The 24,669-nt window shown below is 51.2% G+C and overlaps 1 protein-coding gene across 2 annotated transcripts in view; it reads right to left on the minus strand.

Annotated features, from left to right (window-relative positions):
* MMD2 (monocyte to macrophage differentiation associated 2) overlaps positions 1–24,565 on the minus strand; it is a 47,446-nt gene extending 22,881 nt beyond the window's left edge. The window contains exons 1-2 of one of the 2 annotated variants that reach the window (XM_034669751.1): positions 24,355–24,564; positions 23,959–24,079 (exon numbers count right to left, since the gene is read on the minus strand). The gene's annotated coding sequence lies outside the window, so the exon portion shown is untranslated. Of the gene's footprint in view, positions 1–23,958; positions 24,080–24,354 lie in introns of both variants that reach the window. The other variant, XM_002916462.4, reaches the window with a different exon arrangement.
* Between the last annotated feature and the right edge of the window lie 104 nt (positions 24,566–24,669).

The following is a 24,669-nucleotide window of genomic DNA, read 5'->3' on the forward strand; positions in this document are numbered from 1 at the left end:
TCCCGGAACGCCGGGATCACGCCCTGAGCCGAAGGCAGACGCTCAACGACTGCGCTACCCAGGCGCCCCTCTATTACACTTTTTTTGAACTAGCCAATATTTTGTGCCTGATCCCCAATGTAGTATTTGTTATAAAACTTCGCTAAATACAGCATTCTCTCCATTTGCTCGTTCACATTTTCTGTCTGTCTCGCTGACACAGAGTATGGCTCCCTGTGGGTACAGCCTGCCCAGTTCTCACTTGTGCACCCAACTGCATAACCAGCACCCGGGAGGAGTGCGAGCTCATTTCCCGCCCCCCAGAAAGGGCCTGTAGGCCCCCTCCCCGTGATTCTTCCCTCCAGGAAATCACCTCTGACACTGGCATCATTGATTAGTTTGGCCTGTTCTTGAACTTCCCATCAATGGATCACACAGCACAAACCCTTCTTTGTCCGGCTTCCTTGGTTCCACGTGACTTTGGCGAGATTCATTCATATCGTTGGATGCAGGGATTGGCTGTTTTCAGCCGGTACAGAATTCCATACACAGTGTACGCATCCAGTCTCCTGGAGGGGGACAGTCCACGTTGGGGCCACCATGGAGAACTCTGTCCATCAGCATCCGTGCGCACATCTTTGGTGACCATCGCACTCATTTCTGCTGAGTGTAGATCCACACATGGACTGTATCTGGAGCAATGTGCATTCCTGGTGTTCCGGAGTCTTCGGTAATCTCCACGCCTCCTCCCCTGCAGTCTCTCCTTTGACCCGCATCGGAGCTTCCGTGGACCCACACTGCCCCATCCATCTTGCAGAGGGGAAGCTATGGTGCAGAGTGTAGGGAGCCTCTCCCCAGGGTGGGGGAGGGGTGTCAGAGAGCCGCGGGGTGAGGGCTGCAGCGGGGTGAGGGCTGCAAGCAGGGCCAGCTTGGCAGGGGTCCCCCCTGGCCCACACAGGCTTAGGATAAGGGAAATGGGCAGTTCACCTGTTCACCGTGGACTCTGCTGACCGTCATCCAACGATGGGGTTAAACTCCACTGCAGCATCAAACACTTTCCCCCAAGATCCCAATTATTACTATGAAGACCCACAAACAAGGGATGGGCTTATAGCTCAGCACAAAGGGCTCGGTGCAGTAGAGTTCACAGAGCATTTACTGAGCACCTTCTGTCTGCAGAGTCCATGCCTGGTGCAGGTCACCGAGCACATACTGAGCTTCTGGATGCTGGTAGCACGACACGTCACAGAGCACTTATGGAGCACCTTCTGTGTGCTGGATCCATGTAAAGTGTACTTCACCGAGGATCTGTCAGCACCTCCTCCATGCTGGATCCATGCCATACAGTTCAGAGCATCTATTAAGCACCTTCGGTATGCTGGTTTTACACTGAAAACTAGCGACGATACATTGGGGTGACCTGGCATTGTCCTCAAGGAGCTCACAATCCAGAAGGCATGAGACCCAAACAGAAATCCTTATACTATGGGATTAGTGCTCCTCATCCTTTCAGGAAACGTTCGGGAGCACCTACTATGTGCCGGCTGGAGTTGAGAGGAGGGACACAGCACAGTGTGAAGGCTTCCAAGAGGGGACAGGCTCCCCAGGGCACAGGCACACCACCACGATGCCCGAGTGCCAGCTCCATAGCGGGCACTGGCAGACAGATATCGAGGAATAAATGAGTTTACCAGGTGAAAAGAGAGATAGGAGAGGGTAGGGTGCTCTGGCCCAGGGACCAGCAGACAGGAGTGTGCAGAGCACGTGGCAAGCAGCCCAGTGTGTGCGGGGCAGGCATCAAGGCTGGAGGGCTGAGGGTGTCCGCCAGGCACTGACACGGCTACCTGCCCTGGCACTCCTGGGGTCTGGTTTTCCTACCCTGGTCCCTTGGCACCTGGACAAGTCTGGGGGTCCACGCTGCTCTCCCCACCCACCTGCTCTGACAGCTGCCCTCTGCCTGCAGGTGGCGATCACTCCACCTGCGACAAGGCCAGGGTCATGCTGAGCCCATTACACAGATGAGACAACTAAGACCCCCAGGCAGCAAGTCCCAGGGCCAGGCGTCCGAGCAGAGCAGGCTGGACCTCAGCGCCCCAGTGCTCCAAGGCCCCAGAGTTTGACAGCCGAGGAGGGGTGGATTCAACGCTGGGCTTCGGGTCACAGAGAACCAAGAGAGGACCTGACCCTGGAGCTGGGGACCCCACAGAGTCACAGCCTCCCCAGGAGCCCAAAACAACCAGCCCATCAGCTCACTTTCTCTGGGAAGAAGTTGTTGGTGGCCAAGAGCAGCTTACTAGGTAAGAATACAACCACAAAGGCAGTGTTACAGGCCGAACTGTGTCTTCCCAAAATCCCATGCATCTATCCTAACCCCCAGTACCTCAAAAAGCGACCTCATCTGGAAACAGCTGTTGCAGATGTCATGAGCTAAGATGAGGTCCCCTTGGAGGAGGGTGAGCCCCCGATCTGTTACGACTAGGCTGCTTATGGGAAAAGGACAGCCACGGAGCCAAAGCCCATGAGACAATGGACACGCAGATGGCAGTGATGTGACCTCCTCCATTTTGGACTTCCGGTTTCCAGAGCTGGGAGACCAAATTTTTGTTGTTTAAAGTCACAAGGTGTGTGGTCATTCGTTCCTATAGCCCTGAAGACGCTATCACAGGAACTCACAGTGTTAATTTTGACAGATCCTGCCCAAAAGCCCCCAAGGGGGCTGTGCCACCGGGGCTGGGGATGGGGGGGACAGAGGCCAACTGCACAGGGACACAGCTGACGCCTCTCTCCAAGATGGGAAACCGAGTCTGGGGCTGAGGGAGCTCTTGTCCACCTGCCACCAGGCGTGGCCCAGCCACCCTCTCCTCTGCTTCCTCAACAAACACCAATAAGCCACCCATAGTGCCAGCCTCACGGGTCCACGGGCGGATGTCGCGTTGCCGTGGCGACCCACGATAGGCAGTTCTTTATTTGTTTCTGGGTTCCACAAAACCCTCCTTGTCTCTGCCCCGTGCTACAGCCGCTGAACAGGAGAGAGGCGGGCAGAGAAAAAGGCCGGGAGACGAGGCCCCAGGGCCCGGGGCAAACGCCCAAGAAACAGAGTTCCCACAACCCTCCAGAACCGAGAACTTTTTCTTTACCTCCTTGTGGCCTACTTTCTTTCTTCAGAGCCTCTAGGCAGACATTTTTTAAGAGGACAATGAATTTTTTTATTTAGGTTTTCACTTTTCCTTTGCATTTACATACAGTCTAATTTCTTTTTTTGGCTACCCAGTTTCATGAGTTTGGGCAAATGTAGACTGCCGTGTCACCACCACCACAACCGAGATAAATAACAGATCCTTCATCCTCCCCAAATGCCCACACACGCTAGGCCCCCTATACCCGTCCCCAGGCATGTCACCGCCGCCCTGTTCTCTGCCCTTACAGCTTTGCCTTTCCAGAATGTTGAGTAAATGGAGTTGCACGGTTGGCCTGCAGCGTTTTTGTTTTTGGGTCTTTTTTTTTTTAATGTCTAAAAAGCATTTATTTTATAAAGTCAAAGTGCATTGTCAGGTGGGAAGAAACTGCTCTGAATGCCAAGCAGGGATTTACTTAGTTCTATTTAAAATGCATCTAAGACAAACTTGCTTTACACAAAGAGAAAATGGGCCTTCTTAAATCACACATTACCGTTCTTGCCGATTATTCTCAACCCTTCCAACCTCTTTTGTTTTTTTTCTTCATAGCCTTTTGAGTTTGGCTTTTTTCACTGGGCATCATGCATGTGAGGTCCCTCTATGTCGCGGTGTTCCGATGGCTCCTTCCTTTTTACTGCTGAGCACTATTCCATTGTCTGGACGTACAATGGCTAGTTTATACATGCCCCAGTAGAGGGATAAGGGAGTCATTTTTTTTTTAAGATTTTTTACTTTTATTTATTTGACAGAGATAGAGACAGCCAGCGAGAGAGGGAACACAAGCAGGGGGAGTGGGAGAGGAAGAAGCAGGCTCACAACGGAGGAGCCTGATGTGGGGCTTGATCCCACAACGCCAAGATCACGCCCTGAGCTGAAGGCAGACGCCCAACCGCTGTGCCACCCAGGCGCCCCAAGGGAGTCATTTTTAACAGATGAAACATATAGATAAAATTTAGAACGTTCTAGAACAGAGCTTACAGTCAAGGAACAGGCTTCAAGACTGTGAGAAGTTTCTTTTCAAAGAGTTGATATTTCCTGCAGGCTGTCTGTCACTAGTTAAAAACTGAAAGAGGGAGGTGGGCCTTTCTGCCTCCTCTCTGGAGAACTGAATCACCATTCTGCGGCCAGCCCTCCTGCTTAGATGACTGCGGGGCCATGACATTTGTTGGGGGTGGGGAGGGCAACTCCACACGGAGAGCTTTCAAACAGAGTCAGGATCCAGAGTCTGAGCTGGCAGGGAGGCAAGGACAGAGGCTGAATTCACATCCTGAAAAGGACGGAGCAAGGGCTTTGGAGCTGGGCACAGCTGCGTGGAAAATTCTGCAGTCACTTAGGTGCTGGGAGCCCTAGGGGAAATGACTTCCCGTCTCTGGGCTGCAGATTCCTTGCACGTAAAAGGAGATACTATTACCTACCCTATAGGTACCATGAGATGATATGGCTTAAGAGCGGGGCCCCTGGGTGGCTAAGTCGGTTAAGTGTCTGACTCTTGATTTGGGCTCAGGTCATGATCTCATGGGATCAAGCCCCGTGTCAGGCTTTGAGCTCAGCCAGGAGTCTGCTTCTCTCTCTCTCCCTCTCCCTCTGCCCCTCTGCCTGCTTGTGTTCTCTCTTTCTCTCTAAAATAAATAAGTCTTTTTTAAAAAATGGCTCAAGAGGACACACAGGACTGCCGGATACGCATCAGTGCTCAAAGAATAGGCATTCTTTTCACCACTTCCTGGAGAGCCCCCCAAAGAGCCAGGCACCATTTTCCTACTGGTGGTTGGCCCATCCAGGGACTTCCCATTAAAGCCCACCACATCCTTGCAAAGTCGATATTATTATTCCAATCCGAAGGGGAGGACATACGAGGTTAAGCCAGCGGTTCCCAACCTTGGCTGCACACGGGCGGATAGCTGAACGAAAGGTGATCCATCCACGGGATAGTACTCAGCCGTAAAAAGGAAGGACACTCCCATACCGGCTACACGTATAAACCACAAGCACGGGAGGCTGTCCCACGAACGGAAGACAGACCCAGAAGATCACATGTTATAGGGTTCTATTTACACGAAATATCCAGACAGGCAAATCCGTAACGACAGAGAGACGAGTGGTTGCCCCAGGCTGCAGGGAGCAACCACTTAATGGTTACAGGGTCTTCTTTGGGGGGGTTGGAAACGTTCGGAACCAGAAAGAGGCAACGACTGCACAACATTGTGGCTTGCACTCTGCCACTGAATCGTTCACTTTAAAATGGCAAATTCGGGGGGCGCCTGGGTGGCTCAATCAGTAAAGCATCTGATCCTTGATCTCAGCTCAGGTCTTGATCTCAGTTCAGGTACTGACCTCAGGGTCATGAGTTCAAACCCTGTATTGGGTTCCATGCTGGGTGTGCTGCCTACTTAAATAAAATAAAATGGCAAATTTTATGTCAATTTCACCTTAATTTTTTTTTAATGCTAAGAAAAAAAACACCTGGGAAGCTTTCCAACATGCCAATGCCCCGGCTACATCCCAGATCAAATAACCCAGAATCTCTCTGTGGCTGGGACCCAGGCATCGGTATTAGAGCTGCTGGGTGACGCCAACGGACAGCCGAGACGGAGAAGCGAGTAACATGCAACTGGACAAATCCTAGTAACAGGAATTAATCTGAATGTCTAACAGGTTGCTGATAAATGCGTACAAAGATGCCTAGGAAGAAAAGAGCATAGATGGATGGAATTGGGGTTTCTGGGCACAGAGGACCTTGGCTGCCCCTTATTATTTTGAACTTGTAGGACTGGGTGGGAGATCAAAGGAGACTTTCCACTGACCTGTGTTGTTTGAATTTTTATGAGATTATATTCAGGTTTTATTTGTGTAACTAAATGTCAGTTTTATCTAACTGCATAAGGACACAGGAAATGTTTGCCATATATCTATCATCAAGTGGGAAAGAGAAAATATATAACTCATTATGATTATAATAAGGTCGAAATACGTGTACAGACAGAAGACATGTTAATGCACAAAAATGAAATACATATTTGTGGTGAGGCCTCAGGATTCACTCTTAAGAATTCGTTTGAGGGCTTTGAAGGAAGACAAAGACGGACTGCCTATCAGACCACAGTATTGTATCATGTACTGGGAGAAATAAGTGTGTCCCGGTTATGGGGGAGAATGTCCTTCCTTAGGAGATATGTGCTGACGTATTTGAGGATGAAGTGTCCAGACAGCTGCAATTTATCCTCGAAAGGTTCAGAGAGAGGAGGAAGTGATAAAGCCAACACTGCAAAAGCGACAGGCACTCAGGCGCTCATGAACTTTTCTTGCGACTTTTTGATACACGTTTGAAATTTTTCGGAATAAAAAATTGGGGAAAATTCATCTTAGGGTCATTATGCCAATGTTTTTATGATGCAAAGATCTCAACAACAGAAGGCCGGTCCTCTGCTGGGGGTGATGTCACAGACACAATGGGATGGTCGCACTGAAGACAGCAGAGGGAACTTCAGGAGACCGAAGGGCAGCAGGAAAGGAAGAGCGGGAAGGTGTCACCCTGGTCTTGTAGGGCTGCAGAGCTTTCTCGCCAGCTGCAAATGTTGCCCTTATGCCCACAACTCCCTGAAGACATTATTGATGCACCTCCTTATTACAGATCTCAAATGTGAACATTTTTAATTGATCGTGAAAAGGAGAAAATAATGTCATATTATTAATGTTTTTCATTGGCTGTTCCACTGTCCACAAGACAGCAGCCATACTTTCCAATAGGTTTCCAATTACCAACTTTGGAACTAGCTGGATGGGAAGGTGGGTAAGTAGACTGAAGAGATAGGCAAATGGCTTGATAGACAAGTAACTAGATAAGCAGATATTTGTCTGGAAGGGTGGATGGATGGATCAGGGGATGGGAAAATGGGGAATGGATGGTAGAATGGATGGATGGACGGATGGATGGATAGATTAATGGGGAGATTGGAGGATGGATGGATGGGGGATGGATGGGGATGAAGATATGGATGGGGAATGGATGAATGGCGGATGGATGGATGATGGATGGATGGATGGATGGATGGATGGGGAATGGACGGATGGATTCGGGGACAGATGGGGGGAATGGATGAAGGGGTGGGTGAGTATGTGAGTAGGACAGCTAGGCACATAGCTTGGTAGAAAAATAAGTGTATAGGTAGATACACAGTTGTCTGAATGGACAGAAGGATGGACAGCAGAAAATCTGTTTTCCTTTCCTCCTTCCAAGATGAAAACCAAAACATTTTCAAGTGTTTCCTTCAAGTAAATTACGCTTTGCTAAGGCTCAGTGTCCTGGCTAACACAGCACTGGAATTCCGGGAGGTGCCTGCACCAGTCCTTTCTTAAAGTGGCAAACACTTGGGTTTCTAAGGTTTGGACGGGCAGTGGGGCACAGTGGAAAGAGGACAGCCTTTGGAAGCAGTTCCGGTTGGACTTGGTGAACACTCCAAATGCAGGAGCTGTTGCGATCCCGTGAGTCCAACAATTGGGAGTGAGTTTGTCCGTCAGAGCCCCAGCCTGCCCCACCATCCCTCACGGGATCACAGGGCTGTCCCGTGGAGCTGGTCATGCCTGAGACACCACCCTGCTGCAGCCCGGAACTCACAGCACCCAGGTTAAGTGTGCTCCACACTGTTCACCAGCTGCCCTTCTCAGATGGGGCAGAGCCAGGCCTGAGGATCTCCTCGACTCCTCCCTACGCCTCTGCTTTGGGTTAGACCTTCATCCTACCACCTACTGAGCACGCACTAGAGTTTACAATTAAAATCAGGAGCTCAGGGGGTGAGACCATCCAGATTCGATCCTGGCACCACCCCTCTCTAGCCAGGAGTCCATGTGCAAGCTGCGAGAGCTCCCTGGGCCTCGGTTTTCTGGTGTGAGCAAAGGGGAGAACCTCAGCACTCACCACAGAGGATTATAAAAGGGTGAAATGGGTTAGGGGCGCCTAGGTAGCGCAGTCGTTAAGCGTCTGCCTTCGGCTCAGGGCATGAGCCTGGCGATCTGGGTTCGAGCCCCACATCAGTCTCCTCCACTGGGAGCCTGCTTCTTCCTCTCCCACTACCCGCTTGTGTTCCCTCTCTCGCTGGCTGTCTCTCTGTCAAATAAATAAATAAAAATAAAATCTTTAAATAAATAAATAAATATATTTTTTAAAAAGGTGAAATGGGTTAATCCACGCACAGCACTCAGCACATGTTGGCACATGACCGACGTTACTGATTCTGTGACTGTAAGTCCTCACAACTGATGAGGCAGGTCCTATTACGAGCCCCATTTCAGCGGAAGAAACTGAGGCCCAGGACTGGCTGACCACATGGCCTGCGCTCTAGCAGGGTGATGGCACCTGCCTCACCGAGGAGAAGACATGTGAACTCCCCGCACACAGCAGGCACTCAGGACTAGTGGCTCCCTCTCCGCCTCCCGCGTCACCTCCGGAACCGGTGCTCTGACACATTCAAGGAAAGAAGGTTTGTTTTCAAAATCAAGCCTCACCACTCCACACCCATAAACTACCCAAAAACCAGAAAGCAAGTGTCAGTGAGGATGTGGAGAAATTGGCAGGAAAGTAAATGGTGTGGCCGCCGTAGAACACGGTATGGCGGCTCCCCCCCAGATTACACATGGAACCACCATCGGATCCAGGAACTCCACTTCTGGTAGAAAAATCAAAAGCCTGGAGGGATCTTTGCACACCCAGGTCCACGGCAGCGTGATTCACGGGAGCTAAAAGGTGGGCGCGCCCAAGTGTCCATCACAAATGAATGGGTAACAGAATGTGATCTGTGCATCCCATGGGATATCGTTCAGCCTTAAAGCGGAAGGAATTCTGACACCTGCTACCCACAGTGCGGATAATCTCTGAGGATGTTACGCAACGTGAAATAAGCTAGACACAGAAAGGTGACTAATGCAGGATTCCACGTATATGAGATCCCCAGAGTCGCCAAGTCCATGGAGACAAGAGCAGGTGGTGGTGCCGGGGGCTGGGGGAGGGGATGGTGTGTGACGGGGACAGGGTCTCAGGTTGGGAAGATGAAACGTTCTGGAGCCGGATGGTGGTGATGGTTTCACAACAGCATGAAAGGGCTCAATGCCTGTTGAAACAGTATATTTTATGTTATGTATTTTAACAACAACAACGAAAATTCCGGCCACAGGTAAATCTAGGTACATAGGGAGACTCCTCGTTATCCTGCCAGCAAGGAAGTGACAGGCGTTGGGGCTCAGGTGTGTCATTATCACCCCCTCCCTGAGACCCGGGGCCGCCAGGGACGCAAGCTCTCACCACCTGGCAGGTGGGGGAAAGGAGCAAATGTTGCTGCGCATGAGAATTCCCAGGGAGAAAGGAAAAAATCCCGATGCCCAGGCCACATCCTCGACACCCAAAACAGAACTGCCAAGAAGGGACCCAGGCACTGGTAGTTTAAAAACTCCCCAGGTGATTGCAGTGTGCAAACGGAAGAGAGAGGCGACGGTGTCAGGTGTCACACAACAGGGACACCACAGGACCCCAGGACCACGAACGGAACACCCGGCTCAGCACAGACAGCAAACGGGCTTCAACTCCCACGCAAGTCCAGGGCTGGTCGTGGCTGCCCCAAGCGTGTGCCGTGTCACAAAGGACGCTGAGAGTGAGTCTAGGCGTGGCAGGAAAGGAGGGCGGTGATGACTGGCAGTGTCTGTCCTGGGCTCAGGGCAGGCAGGAGGCAGCCGTCCCTGGCTTGAGTTACCCAACGCTTTCACTTCCCTCCTCCCGCCTGAGCATGGCTGTGAGGTGAACAGGGCAGAGATTATGACCGTCAATTATACAGGGATTCAGAGAAGTTAAGCCACAGGCTAGGACGTGGTGCAGCTGAGATGGGACCCCAGACCTTCCAACTCCTGGTTTATTCTTCGCACTGCACTCACTTCCCCTTTCAGCCCTGTCTGTGGTTCCGATGGGAAAGGTTCTGCCATCAGCCTTTTACACTATAGTGTAAGGTATCTGGGCATCCTCTCCAGGATGGAGAATCTGGAGGCAAAGAAGGGAAGGGACAGAGCCCTCTCCCAGCTCCTAAAATCACTGCCTCGTTGGCCAGTGGTCAGAGCAACCCTGGCCACAAGTGGCCCATGATCCCCAGTCCCTGCCAAGCCCCAGCTTTGTCAGTCCCTCCCATCTTGGAAAGTCTAACACCAAGACTCGCAGATCTCATGGGCCACGGTTTTGCCCAGAGCGCAAGAGCCCAGGCCAAACCAAGAACAAAAAGAAGAGCCTGTGTCCCAGGGGGACCGGCTTCTTTTGTTTCCTATCCCTGACTTAGACCCTGCAATTTTTCCCCACCCCAAGAAAGCTCTCCCTATAGCCCACGGTCATCCTGTCTCTGGGCCTTGCACATATCTTGTCCTCTGCTTAAAAATTCCTTTCCCTCTTCGATAGCTGGAGAACTCCTATTCAGCCTTCAAAGCCCAGGTCCAAAGGCCCCTCTGAAAAGCTTTCCTTGATCCTCACACTCCCATCTAGACTGGAGAGTAAACAGCTCTCTCTCACCTGTAGGCTGCTGCACGAGCTGGTGCTATGGTGGACCCCCTTCTGTCTTTCTCTTCCTGGGGCACTCCTAGGCAGAGAGAGTAGCTCCTTCCTTTGGACTCCCACAACCGCCCGTGCAATCCCTATCACAGCACAGGCGACACATATTTGGGTGTTTCTGGGTTGGTCTTGGCCCCTAAGCTGCAAACAAGGGCCTGGCCCCAATTCATCTCCATCTTCCTGGTACCAACGTAGAGCCAGGCGTGCAGCAGATAATACCCGGCAACTACCTGAACAATCGATCATCTCAGAGTGTTTACAAAGTTGTTCAGACTCGAGATACAACACTTAGGAACAGTCCCGGCCTTTTAAAATCTTCCAAAAATTTTGGAGCAGACAGACTCCTGAGATGTGGGTCAATCCAGCCAGGATAAGAGGCTTGCCCAAGGTCCCACAATCTAAGAGGCGGGGCTGGGAGCTGACATGGAAAAGCAGAAGGTATGACAGGGAGCCCTAGAGGAGAGAGTGGGGAGAAGGGTGGGAAAGACTATTTTTTTCTTTATGTTTCTGCATTGCTTCACTGGCTACAATGTTCATTTCCTATTTAGTAATTTTTTAAAAGTCTAACAAAAGCATCTTAAATACGGAAGTCCATGTTTGAAATCCATGTTTGAGACCAGGCGGTCTCAAACCTGCCCCATCAGAGTTGGGGGAGGGAAGGGGCTGGTCAAAAAGAGAGTGCTGGAAACTCCCCAGAATGCCCATCCAGGGCAGGATGGAAAGAAACCGAGGGAGCCACAGCACAGAACTGCAGACCACGTTGAGACAGGCAAACACAGCTGCACACAGAACCCGGCAGGCATCTCAGACGTGGCACCAGACCACGGTACCCGCGCTTCGGTTCTATTTATATAAACTTCGAGAATCAGCAACAGGAGTCTTTGATAATAAAAGCCTGGACAGTGGGTACCCTCGGGAGTGGGGGACAGTGACAGGAGGGGGCAGATGGGGGGTGTCTGGCAACCGGCCCTGTTTAATATCTTGATCTGGGTGCTGGTTCCCTGGTGTGTCCAGGGTTCGAGCTGTAAGCGAAAGGCAGGTTCCCCTGTATGTTATAATTCGGTAGAGGGCCAACAGAGCGGCTCCACACTCCTGAGGGCTAGGTCTGGGTGGGGTCTCAAAAGGGATGCTTTGGGGGCACCAGGCTGGCTCAGTGGGTAGAGCATGCAACTCTTGATCTCAGGGTTGTGGGTTCAAGCCCCATGTTGGGTGTGGAGATTACTTAAAAATAAAATCTTTTTTAAAAAGGGGGGGTGCTTTCTAAACCATTTGTGCCCCAGGCAGGGCCGAAGCTGGCTGACCTGCCGGGTCCCCACCACCTGGACCCCCAGCAATCCCAGCTGCTCACCTCCCCTCCTGCTCCTTCCCTGTCAGGCTGGAGGGGCCAGGCCCAGCCTCAGAGTTTCTGCAGTTTCTCCCTCTCCTCCCAACCTGGGCCCAGGGCTTAAGGCCCCGGAGAGAAGCAGTCCTTCTCTCCCAGGAAAACTATAGCGGCCGCCCCTTCCAGACTGGGCCGTGCCTGGCAGCGGCGGCCCAGCGGCCCTGGGATCCCAGGACAGAGAGGACTAAAGAGATGTGTCCAGGCTTCCACACAAAGGGGGGTCTGTCTGTCTGTCCCCCAGAGGCCAGGGCAGCCCAGGGCCGAGGTGGCCCTGGGCCGTGAGAGCCTCCCCTTCTCCAGCTTGGCCCCAGGATACTCCTCTGTGTTCATTCATGAATTCAGGCTCCTCCTGGGTGCAGACAGCATCTTGGCTCAGGCTTTGGGAAACAGTTTTTGGGCCGGTGCCACCCCACAATGGTCTCAAGATCAAAATCCCAAGGGAAAGCAAGCCAGGAACAGGAAGGGGAAACTGAGGAAGGGGTGGGAAAGGCTGAGACTGGACCTGGTGCCGGGTCCGGGGAACTCTGTCACGGTCTGTAGGAGGTAACACGGGCCAAGGGGCATTGCTTCAAGAAGCATCCCTTGTGGACAGTGCCCCCTGGAGGTGTGTACCTGGTAGGACTGGCCAGACAGACCTGGGTAGATCCCAGCCCCAGCATGCACCCTCCCTGTGGCTCCCTGGGGAACCTCCCCTCTGGGATAATGAGAGTCCCCATCTCTAAAGCAGGAACCACCCCTGTCCCCTGCCTCACCGAAGTCACTGGAAGACAGCAGGTGAGAGACCTTCTGAACCAGAAATCCGGGGCGGAGGGGCACCTCCACCGTCCTTATAACAAGAGGCTGATGCAAGCCCACCCCCACCCAGCGACACAGTGAGCTGAGGGGTGTGCCAGGCCTCTGTGCCCGGAGGGTAAACTCCGACACATGCCCCACACCGTCTCCCACGCAGAACCAGCTTGCTTCTCAACAAGCCCCGTGGTGGCCGTGTGCCCTTCCGTGCGCTCCTTCCCCACTCTCTCGATGGCTCTTGCGATCAACTCCCAAACACAGGCTTGCCTCTGTGTCCTTATCTCGGGGTCTGCTTCTGGGGAGACCCAAACTAAGGCAGATTATCTGTGACTAAGAGTTGGCCTCTTAGGATATGAGCCACGAGCCCCCGGGGCAAGCAAGTGACTTTGCTTCCGCAGGATTCCGCTCCCACCTGGGGACGGTGCTGTGATACCAGAAGGTTTGTGTGACAGCACTCCACAGTCTGCAAGGCTCACTCACACCCCCTGGCTCTGCGGGGCGGCAGCTCGCTGGGCTTGGGACCCACATCTGCTCGGTTCACTGAAGTTTTCCCCGGTGCAGACCCTGCCATGAATGTGAAGTCAGTCCTCAGCTCCCCTCCAAAGCCCTCGGAAGCTTGCAGGGTGGGCTTCTTAGCCCATTTTTCAGATGAGGAAATGAGGCTCATAAAGGTGGTCAGCAGAGTACCGCCAGACCCTGACTCCAGGATGCTGGGGTGCAGGGCTCCTCGGGGCCCACCAAAATGCACGGCCCGCAGCCTCCCCCCGACAAGGCCACCCTGGCCTCCCTGCCACATCCCCATCTCTGCAGTCTTCCCCTCCCTGATGTCATGACGGGATTACAATCCAGAACACCTCCCGTGAGCTCATGGAAAACATCCTTCTCCTCACAGAGATGGCACCCAGAACATTCTTCCCAAATCACCGGCCTTCTCAGAGGCGTGTCCCAAATTGGAATCCACTGGGAGGAACTTGGGAAGAAAATCAGCAAATTTCTCCCCTGCCCCCAGAGCCCTTAGCCCTTGACTCCCCTGAGGGGAGCAAAAACAGCTCTGACACCAGGAGGAGGGGTCACGCTCACAGCCCACCACCTGCTGGATGGCCGGGGCATCCACGAGCGCCCATCCTTCCATGGGAAATATGTCCTCAAGCCTCGTGCTGGTCCCTGAGCAGGGAGCAGCCGCTCCAGCACCCGGCAGCATGCCAGAGGCCTTGAATGACCAGCCCTGACAACAGTGCCACGTGCCCTGGCCGAACCCAGCCCACTGATGGCCAACAGTTGAGAGCGCCATCCTGGGACCGGTAGAGACACGGGAACTCCAGCGCAGAGAGCCCTGGGATATGCTGAAGCTGGATTTCAACCCAGGATCCAGGCACCCGTTCCTGAGCACGGTGGCTGCCTGCTGGGAGATCCACACCTCTCTGGGCCGTGCACACGCACGCACAGAGTGGGCGCACCACCCCAGGAGCTCACAGAGCCCAAAACACCACCCACACATCCTAAGAATATCTACATTACAGACTCCTCCCTTCCTTCCCCTGGAGGCCCTTCTTGCAAAGAAATGAACCGTGGTTTTCTCTTGGATAATAACGAAGATGCCAGCACTTTGGTACCCTCAGTGCAGAGAAGTTTGGGGGGTTGCCAAGCAACTGGATATTCAAAAGGAGCCGAGAGACCCCAAGGTCAATCTGGGCATCACTGGAAACGGGACAGGGAGATGTCTCGCACGCCCCTGATGGAGAGATGCACCTTGAAGCTTCTCGCCTTTTCTTGCCAAGAACGCGAATCCTGAGCCTAACCTGGCCTCGACAGCTACGCTATCTAACGCGGACTAGCCACACGTGGTTAAGTAAATACACCTTCTCTAAAACCAGATAAAATGTAGAATTCAAGGGCACCTGTAGCACTAGGGAATTATTGCCGATGCTGACAGGTGGGACAGGGCTCTGGTGGTTGGGGAACACCTATCCTCGCCACTTAGAGATGTGGACTGAAATCATGCCATCGGGGATTTGTCTTCCAATACGGCAACAGGGAAAAAGCCGAGATGAAGCAGCTCTGGCAAAACGTTAGCTTAGGCTACGGGGTGTCAGAGGCTTATTACTCTATTCTCTCAACGTCTACAAATGAAAGTTTTCATCACGTGAGGACCAGAATATTTACACAGTCTCTTACAGTCCCTCCTCGCAAATGCTACCAATTACCAAAACAAACACTAAGTTTTACAGACAGAAAACCTGGAGGACGTCACCGTGAGCAAGTGATCGAGGTCCACATCACACGGAAGGACAGACTGACATCCGCTGCCAGTTATGAGGCACCTAGAAGGACCAGCATCGCTTCCACCAGAAACACAGAGTCTCAGTCTAACCATGAGACCCCGAACTGAGCCCGGGGACCCCCACACTGGGGCAGCCTACAGAGCAACTGGCCTGGATACCTCAGACACGCAGATGCCTGACAGAGGAAGACGGGAGATGAATTCCGGATTCGGGGAGGGTAAGGAAATGCAGGCACTGCAAATCGGGTCCTGGCAGCTGGCACAGTGATGGGGCAAACTGGTAAAACTGGAATATGGACTCCATATGAAAAAATATTGCATCTACGCTAAAGTTCCTTTTTTCCCCCCCTTTCCCTTCGCATTTAATAAATGACCTGTGGGGGCGCCTGGGTGGCTCAGTCCTTAAGTGTCTGCCTTCGGCTCAGGGCATGATCCCAGCGTTCTGGGATCAAGCCCCACATCAGGCTCCTCCGCTGGGAGCCTGCTTCTTCCTCTCCCACTCCCCCTGCTTGTGTTCCCTCTCTCGTTGGCTGTCTCTCTCTCTCTGTCAAATAAATAAATAAAATCTTTAAAAAATAATAATAATAAATGACCTTCGTATGTCAACGTTTTCAGCTAGGTGTTATTTTTTTCATTGTGGTGAAATTCTCTTGACATAGAATTTACTGTCTTAACCACTTCTCGGGGTCCGGTTCAGGGGCGTCGAGCACGTTTGCAACGTTGTGCCACCACCACCGTCCGGCTCCAGAACGTTCCATCCCCCACACTGAGACTCTGTCCCCGTGACACACAGACCGCCACCCCCTCCCAGCTCCCCCACACCACCATCTGCTCTCTGCCTCTGAGTCTGACAACTCCGGGGACCTCACAGACCTGGACCCACACATTTGTCCTTTTGTTTATCAGCTTATTAGCATCGTGTCCTCAAGGTTCGTGCCTATTTAAGGCCGAGTCTCCTTTCTTAAATCTCATCCCATAAGAGAGTGCCCTCGTATTACGTACACATGCACTGAAGGCTTCGGGGTCAAGGGACATATTGACAAGGAACCGTCCCATTGTCAGGAGATGCAACAAACATCAGTCCTATATGATGGCATTCCCTTTCCTTTTCGGCCACACCTTCCTCCCCTCATTCCACTGGGCTCAGGGGGAGCCATACCCCACCACGACCCAAGCCATACCTGACTCTCAAACGCCATGCTCCAAAGAATCTAGACTTGCCCAAGCCCTTCCCCTCACCCCAGTGATAGGTTCAAGGGTGGGCATGCCATCCAGGCCAGGACACAGACCCTCGATTCCAGGACAGTGGTGATCCTGCCAGGAAAGAGAAACTCGGTCCACAAAGGCTGGGAGCCATCCAGACAATGCAGCCACCAGAGAAAACAGAGCCCACAAACGAAGAGAGATAGCCCGGGTCCTCCTTGAGACCCTGGATCCAGCTCTACCTGAACCCAGACACTCTGAACTTTTCAGTTCTGGACACAAACCCATTTCTTTCTTCTGGTGCTCCCTTCTTTCTCCCCCTCCTTTTCCTTCCTCTCCTCGTCCTCCTCCACCTTCCTCTTCCTTCTCACTCTCTCTCATCCCCTCTGTCCCTCCTTCCCTCTTTCTCCTCTAAGCCAGTTCAAATTGAGGCTTTCTGTTACTTATGACTGCCCCCCTCACCCGGCCCTCGAGCAGAAACCGTACCCATCTTTCCTGCATGCTGTCCACATCCCCATGCTGTGTTCTCTCACATGGTATTATTCAGTCCTCCCCTAAACTGTGAGCTTCCGTATGTCTGGGATGGGGCCCGGCCCTCGAGCAGAAACCGTACCCATCTTTCCTGCATGCTGTCCACATCCCCATGCTGTGTTCTCTCACATGGTATTATTCAGTCCTCCCCTAAACCATGAGCTTCCGTATGTCTGGGATGGAGCCCGGCCCTCGAGCAGAAACCGTACCCATCTTTCCTGCATGCTGTCCACATCCCCATGCTGTGTTCTCTCACATGGTATTATTCAGTCCTCCCCTAAACCATGAGCTTCCGTATGTCTGGGATGGAGCCCGGCCCTCGAGCAGAAACCGTACCCATCTTTCCTGCATGCTGTCCACATCCCCATGCTGTGTTCTCTCACATGGTATTATTCAGTCCTCCCCTAAACCATGAGCTTCCGTATGTCTGGGATGGAGCCCGGCCCTCGAGCAGAAACCGTACCCATCTTTCCTGCATGCTGTCCACATCCCCATGCTGTGTTCTCTCACATGGTATTATTCAGTCCTCCCCTAAACCATGAGCTTCCGTATGTCTGGGATGGAGCCCGGCCCTCGAGCAGAAACCGTACCCATCTTTCCTGCATGCTGTCCACATCCCCATGCTGTGTTCTCTCACATGGTATTATTCAGTCCTCCCCTAAACCATGAGCTTCCGTATGTCTGGGATGGAGCCGCCCTCGAGCAGAAACCGTACCCATCTTTCCTGCATGCTGTCCACATCCCCATGCTGTGTTCTCTCACATGGTATTATTCAGTCCTCCCCTAAACCTTGAGCTTCCGTATGTCTGGGATGGGGCCCGCGATTCTGCGTTCCTAAAAAGCGCTAGATGCCACCAATGTTACCGATCCACGGAGTACGCGGGTTTAGAGGGTCCTGCTCTCGCAAACACCCACAAACTAACGTAAGGAAGCCTCGAGCACCTGTGTCACGGGGACCCAGTGCTCATCACTGGCCCAGTCCAAGCCGTCGCCCTCGCCAGGCACTTTATGACTAATTCAGGCAAGCACCATAGAAAGGACTTCTCCACATCCCTTGTCCCGTGTCCTCGAAACCAAAGACAGCTGCAAACCCATACAGTGGAATACCATTCAGCCTGGAAGAGAAAGGAAACTCTGACACGCGCTCCAACAGGGAGCTCAGTTTTTTTACATTTGGTTTAATTTATATTTGTGGGATTTTTTATTTATTTATTTTAAAGATTGTATTTATTTATTTGACAGACAGCGAGAGCACAAGCAGGGGGAGCAGGAGAGGGAGAAGCAGACTCGCCGCTGAGCAGGGAGCCCGATGCGGGACTCGATCCCAAGACTCCTGGATCATGACCTGAGCTGACGGCAGACACCCAACCGAGTAAACCACCCAGGCGCCCTTTGTGGGATATTTTTCAAATTACGTTTTGCATTTTCATCCTTCAGATTAGTGCTGACAGAAATTTATGCCATGATCGAAATGTTGTAGGTCTGTGTTGTACGATACAGAGGCCACTGGCCATATTCCACTATTGAGCACCTAAATGTGGGCCCGTGCAACTGAGGAATTAGCTTTTTAATTTTATTTCCCTTTAATGAATTTAGATTTGAATTTAAAGAGCCACAGGTAGGGGCATGTAGGTGGCTCAGTTGGTTAAGTGTCTGACTCTTGGTCTCAGATCAAGTCTTGATCTCAGGGTTTTGGGTTCAAGCCCTGTGCTGGGCTCCATGCTGGGCATGGAGCCAACTTAAAATAAATAAATTAAATAAATAAACAAATAAATAGCCACAGGTGGCTAGTCCTACTGCCCTAAATTGCAACAAAGAGAAAAATAACTGGTATGAAATACACAACAATTAATAAATGATGCCTGCCTTTATCTTATTCCCCATCCAGGCGCAGCTGGCCCAGCCATAAATGCCAAAGCACACGTGGCCGGCCTTCAACCATCTGACGGCCACGTTTCGCCAGAGTGTTCCATTTTTGTCATTAGAGAAGAATATTTGCCAAAGAGGAAAGAACCCGTTCTGTTGAAAAGCTTGTTAGCTAGATTTTTAACTTTGAATATTCAGACATATGGTGTGTGGGCTTCCCCTGGGACACTAGATCTGGCCTCACAAATGCTTGGGACAGGCCTGCGTGTGAATGAAGGAGGCTGCACAGAGGGTGTGTTGAGGGTTCTGCCAGGGCACGCGCAGCGGGGAGGACTCGGGATTCCAGTCCCTGTGTCCAGCGGGGACAATCGCACAAGCTCCGGCCCCATTCCATGAACGCAGGTGACTGTGGGGATCATTATCCCCGTGGTTGTGTGGGAGGCAGAAAAGCCAAGCACAGCCCAGGCGTGAACCGCACCGTGTGCTCCGTGACCACGGGCAAACCAAATAGGGATTAAAAATGGTACCCACTGCCCCAGCTGCTAAGGGTTGGAGGAAATGGTGAATGGAAGGTGAGAGGCATGAGGCCTGGCACGTGGTTCCTACTCCATGAAGCCCGGAGCTGGGCCTGCCCGCAGCAGCCCAGCAAGACAGAGCCCCTGGAAGCCCCTCCCGGACACCCCTGCCCAGCGCACAGTGGCCCACTGACATCACAGCAAACCTTGACAAGATGAAGGGCTCTCTGGCAGCCCCGTGGACCTTGAGAAACATGCTTTTTCCAGAGTGCTTCCACTCTTCTCTGGAAAGAGACTGTACATAACAACAATCACTTACATAAATAGCCACCACTTTGGAGCACCAACTGTATACCGTCACTGGATGCTTCTCACACACATCTTCATCGCCTTAAGAATAACAACAACAACAACAAAATGTTTACAAAACCCGTGACCTTCGGAATTTCTTGGCTGGAATAGGACTGGTCCTAAGTGGCCTTGAAGGGGCGTCAGGTAGTAGGCTGGGGACCTAAACCTACAGAAAGCCGACCAGGGCCACTGTATGCTTTACCAACCCCATGCTAGCCTCAGGTCCAAGGAGGATACCATGGCTCAGTTCCCTGCTCAAGAGAACCCAGCAAAGAGATGAGCAGAATCAGAACACAAGCTCCAAGCTCCTTCTACTCCCCGAGGACACCGCTGAGGGAAGAGCTGGGCCCTGACCTTCATGTGACCTTACAAGCAACTTCAAACCCATGGGAAAAATGGCACAATGGGGGTCATTCCTGGAGGCACCCCAAGACCTGGTCCTTATAAACCAGGCAGTCAGTGAGCATCACAGGGAACTTGTGACCCACAGGTCGTGGCTAATGCCCAGGGTCAACAAGGGATCAGAAAGGCGTCCACGTGGAGAATGCTCCTGAACGCTGGTGCCTGGCTGCAGAGATGTCCCCCAGCAGCATCACTTAAAGAAGCGGGTTCCAGGAAGCAACAGAAGTTTCTAAAAGTGGGAAGTAAATAAAATAAAGTAGGGTTCGATGATGAGAACTAATATGAGGCACATGTTAAACTCAGTTGTTAAGGACAAGGGAGGCAACCTTACGACAGGTCAAATTTTTTAAACGACGATGCAATGCCATCTCTAGCGCCTCGCACATTTCACAGTGAAGATCTCAAGATGGCAGGATGCAGGGGGACCGTTGCTTTCATGTTTACACCTACTTCCCAGGATTAAAAAAATGTCGTCCAAGGAGAACACGCTGCATGTGTAACCTTAACGTTGCTTTATAAAGACCCCCATGTAAAGTCAGATTAAAGCAAGAGAGCAGACCGATGTCTTCAGAGGTTAATTGGCTTGCCCAAAGTCACACAGCCACTAGTCATTCACTCGATCTTACCGGTACTCTTCTGGGCCCCGGGGACGCAGCAATGGCACAGAGAGTGGGACGATACTTCCCAGCCTCCCCTGCAGAGAGGCGTGGCCACGTGGGTAAGTCTCCCCCTGGGAATGGGAGCTGTCTTGTAGGGCACAGAGAAGCCAGCTTGGTTTTCTTCCCAAGTCAAGATTTAGAACACTGCCAGGACCCAGAAGTACCCTGTGTATCCCCCCCTCCCTGAGAGGTAGCCAGTGAGCTGATTTTGCAATAATCATATTCTGGCTTTGCACATACCTTCCTCTGCATTCCTAAACAACAGTTGGTTTGCCTGTTTTTGAGCACTGAATGACTGGATTTGTACTTTCCTTTGTGTTTGGCTATCACTCAACACGTCTATGAGATTTATCCATACTGTTGCCTGAAAGCGGAGGTCACTCTCTTTGCAGGGTCTTATTCCATTATATGGATACACACCATTCTACCAATGATGTTTGGGGCGTCTCCAGGTCTTGCGTATCACGAACAACGCTGCTGAGAAAATTCTTGTCCGTTTCCAATGACGCACATGTGTGCAAGTTTCTCCAGGGTAGACGCCCATTGAAAACGAGCACCTTTTTGTATGCTCACTGCTCATTTGTGTTCTCTTCTCTCTGTGTTCATCTGCAAAGTGATTTGTATTTTGACACTTTCTATTCTCTTACTCTTATTTGTCTTAACGTAGTTGTTTGCATATTCTGAACGTTAATTACGTTGGTGGGTAAATGTGCTGCAAATACGTCCTTTGAGTTCGTAGCTTGTGTTCTATTTTCTTCATGGTATTTTTCGATGAATAGAAATTCATAATTCCTAACGCAGTCTGGTTTACTCATCTTTTCTTTAATGGTTTTAACTTTTTGTGCCTTCAGAAATCTTTACCTACCCTGAAATCCAAAAGATAGTCTTTTCTATTTTCTGAAAGTTTTCAAGGTGTTGTTTTTTTTTTTTTATTTCACTTCTAAAAATTTTAATCCATCCAGAAATGCATTTTCTGTATGGTGTGAGGTAGGGCTCCAGTTTCACTGTTTCCCTCGGATAACCAATTGTCTCGGTACCACTTATTCAAGAGAGCAGCCTTGCCTCAGCTGATCAACAACACTACCTTTCTCAAAAATCAAATGTCTTTATAGGCATGAATTTGCTTCTGGCCTCTCTATTTTATTCCACTGGCCAATTTGTCTAGCCCTGCACAAACACTACACAGCCTTTAATTCCTATAGCTTAACGATAAGTGTATTTCCTGATCTAGGTGAACCATTCAAGGGTTCTAGGTTAGAACCTGAAAGATGAGCTGGTCCAACCATCCACTGAAAAACAGAGGCTCAAAGAGGGAAAGCATCTCTTACAGTGTCACAGAGCATTGAACTAGGAAAAACAGAGGCTCAAAGAGGGAAAGCATCTCTTACAGTGTCACACAGCATTGAACATAGGAATTAGGAACACTGTTAAGGGTTGAATGGTTGTGTTCTCCCTCCTCCCCACCAAAAAATTCCTATGTTGAAATCTAATTTCCAGTGTGATGGCATTTGGAGGTGGGACCTTTAGGGCATAAGTAGATCAAGGGGGTGGGGCCCTCATGAATGAGATTAGTGCCCTTCTAAGAAGGGGCCAGAGAGTATCTCCTTCTCCTTCTGCCACATGAAGATACAATAAGAAGTCTGTGGTCTGTAACCCAAAAGATGGCCCTCACCAGAAACCAAAAATGCTGGCACCCTGATCTCAGACCCCCAGCCTCCAGAACTATGAGAAATAATTTTCTATTGTTTATAAGCCACCTAGTCTATGGTGCTTCCTTACAGCAACCCAGACTGATTAAGATAAACACCCATCTCTCACCCTGGAAGATATCCGTGTGCTATTCAATATGGCAGCCATTGGGCACATGTGGCTACTGAGCACTTGAAATATAGCCAGTCCAAACTGAGATGGGGCATGAGTATAAAACACACAAACAGATCTCAAAGACTTGCAGTGAAAAGAGAATGTAAAGTATCTCATGAATAATTCATTTATATTGATTACATGTTGAAATGACAACACTTTGCATATCAAGGATTAACTATAATACATTCATAAAATTAATTTCACTGTTGTTTACCTTTTTATGACAATGAGATAGAAAATTAGTCACGCATTAAACTGAAAAGCTACTAAAAACGGTGAACTACGTATGTGGCTTGTGTGACATTTCTACGGGATAGCACTGGGTGACACTATTAAATTCGCTCAATCAGGAAGCCTTTATTAAGGACCTAACTTGTGGGCTGCACCACGGTAAGGGCCGTGCAATGAGGAAGGAACAGAAATAGTTCCAATCGATGTGCTCCACTTCCTCACCAGACTCATCACCCGTAGAAATTGCATCAGCCCAAGCACGAAAGGAAAAACCTCATGGTCCAGCCCCTGGCCCAGCTAAAGAGGGCAGCACCAGTGTCCAAATCCACAGATCATTCAGACCAAGCCTCCTGTCCTTACAAATCAACCAGCTGAGGTCCAGAGAGGTTGGGACACCTACTCAAGACCACACAGCAGGTGCAGGACAGGCGAAGGCCCATGGCCCAGGCTTCCCTGCATGTTTGCATCTGTGGCCTCAAGTCCCAGAATTTTCCCTTCCCTTCCAGCAAACCCTCCACCAACTTATACCTCACAATAGCATATAGGACCCTCGAGAACAAGCCTTTGAAAGTCCATATCAGAGAGGACTCCATGGATTTGGGCAGCCAGCCCCTCCCACCTCCCAGCCAAAAGAAAATCCACAAAAATTCCCCCATGTGTCCCCTTTCCCAGTGGGACTCCCCAGCCTCATGAAGGAGACACGCACAACCCTGCCCCAGGAAATGGAGGGTGAGACTAACAGGTAAAGCCCTAGTCCTGCCTGCCCCCTACCCCATGCCATGCTCAGCCTGGACATCTGTGATCAAGTTCTGCTATTTGAGCAGAACTTGTGGAGACTCAGGGCGACAGGGACCCTCCGCAACTGTCAGGAGACATGAGCCGCATAGATATCAAAAATGATGCCAATCCATCTCAAATTCACCCCCTGCCTACTCCACCCAGAAGCAGGAGACCAGAGGGGGAGGGCAATAAGTCAGCAAGGCAGGCTGGGCGACCTATCGGTGCCCAGGTAGGAGGCAAAAGCCCACACTCCCAGAACAGCCCGTCCTCCCTCCAGACCTCTAGGGGCTGAGGGCAACTTTGGGAAAGGGTTTTCCTGCCCGCTTGCAGGCAAGCAGACTCACAAAATCTTAGACAAACTTAATAATTACGAACCTTCCCCATTTAATTTGTAATCAATGCAACAGGAGCTTGGCTTCCACTAAGCAGTCCGGTGGGAGTATCTGCCATCACCATTTTGGAAGAAACTGAGGCTCAGGGGACCACGGACCTCACACTGTGAAAAAGCCAAGATGTGCAAGCAACTCTTCCTGAGTCCTGAACCTCAGTTTCCCCACCTGAAAAGCGCACTTAACTCATTCCTCCAGCTTGTCATGCGGGTGGTGAAGGCTGGGGGGATGGTGGGGGAAAAGGAGTGGGGTGGGGGGGGTGGCAGGGCAGTGCAGGGGGTAGTGGGGGAACACCACTGGTGCGTGCTAACCCCTTTTATCGCTAACATTTATTGTTAGCGATAAATGAACGATAACCGTTCATTATCCCGGTTTTGCAGACCTGGAAATTGAGGTTCCGGGAGGTGAAGCGACTCGCCTCAGGGAACCCGCGCTACTCCCGCGTCCAGGGCGCAAAGCTGGGCGTGGAGACTCTCACAAAGATCACGAAGTCTCCTTTCTGGTTTCTTCCGGCCGAGGTTAGGGTCCATTTATCAACTCGAATTCTCCGGGCGGCGGGGCTAGCGAGCCCGGGGGCGCAGAGCCGGGAGAGAGCCATGGCCGCCCCTCCCTGCGCGCCCCCTAAAAAAAAAAAAAAAAAAAAAAAAAAAAAAAAAAAAAAAAAAAAAAAAAAAAAAAAAAAAAAAAAAAAAAAAAA

This window comes from Ailuropoda melanoleuca, chromosome 10, assembly GCF_002007445.2.
Source record: "Ailuropoda melanoleuca isolate Jingjing chromosome 10, ASM200744v2, whole genome shotgun sequence".
NCBI lineage: Eukaryota > Metazoa > Chordata > Mammalia > Carnivora > Ursidae > Ailuropoda > Ailuropoda melanoleuca.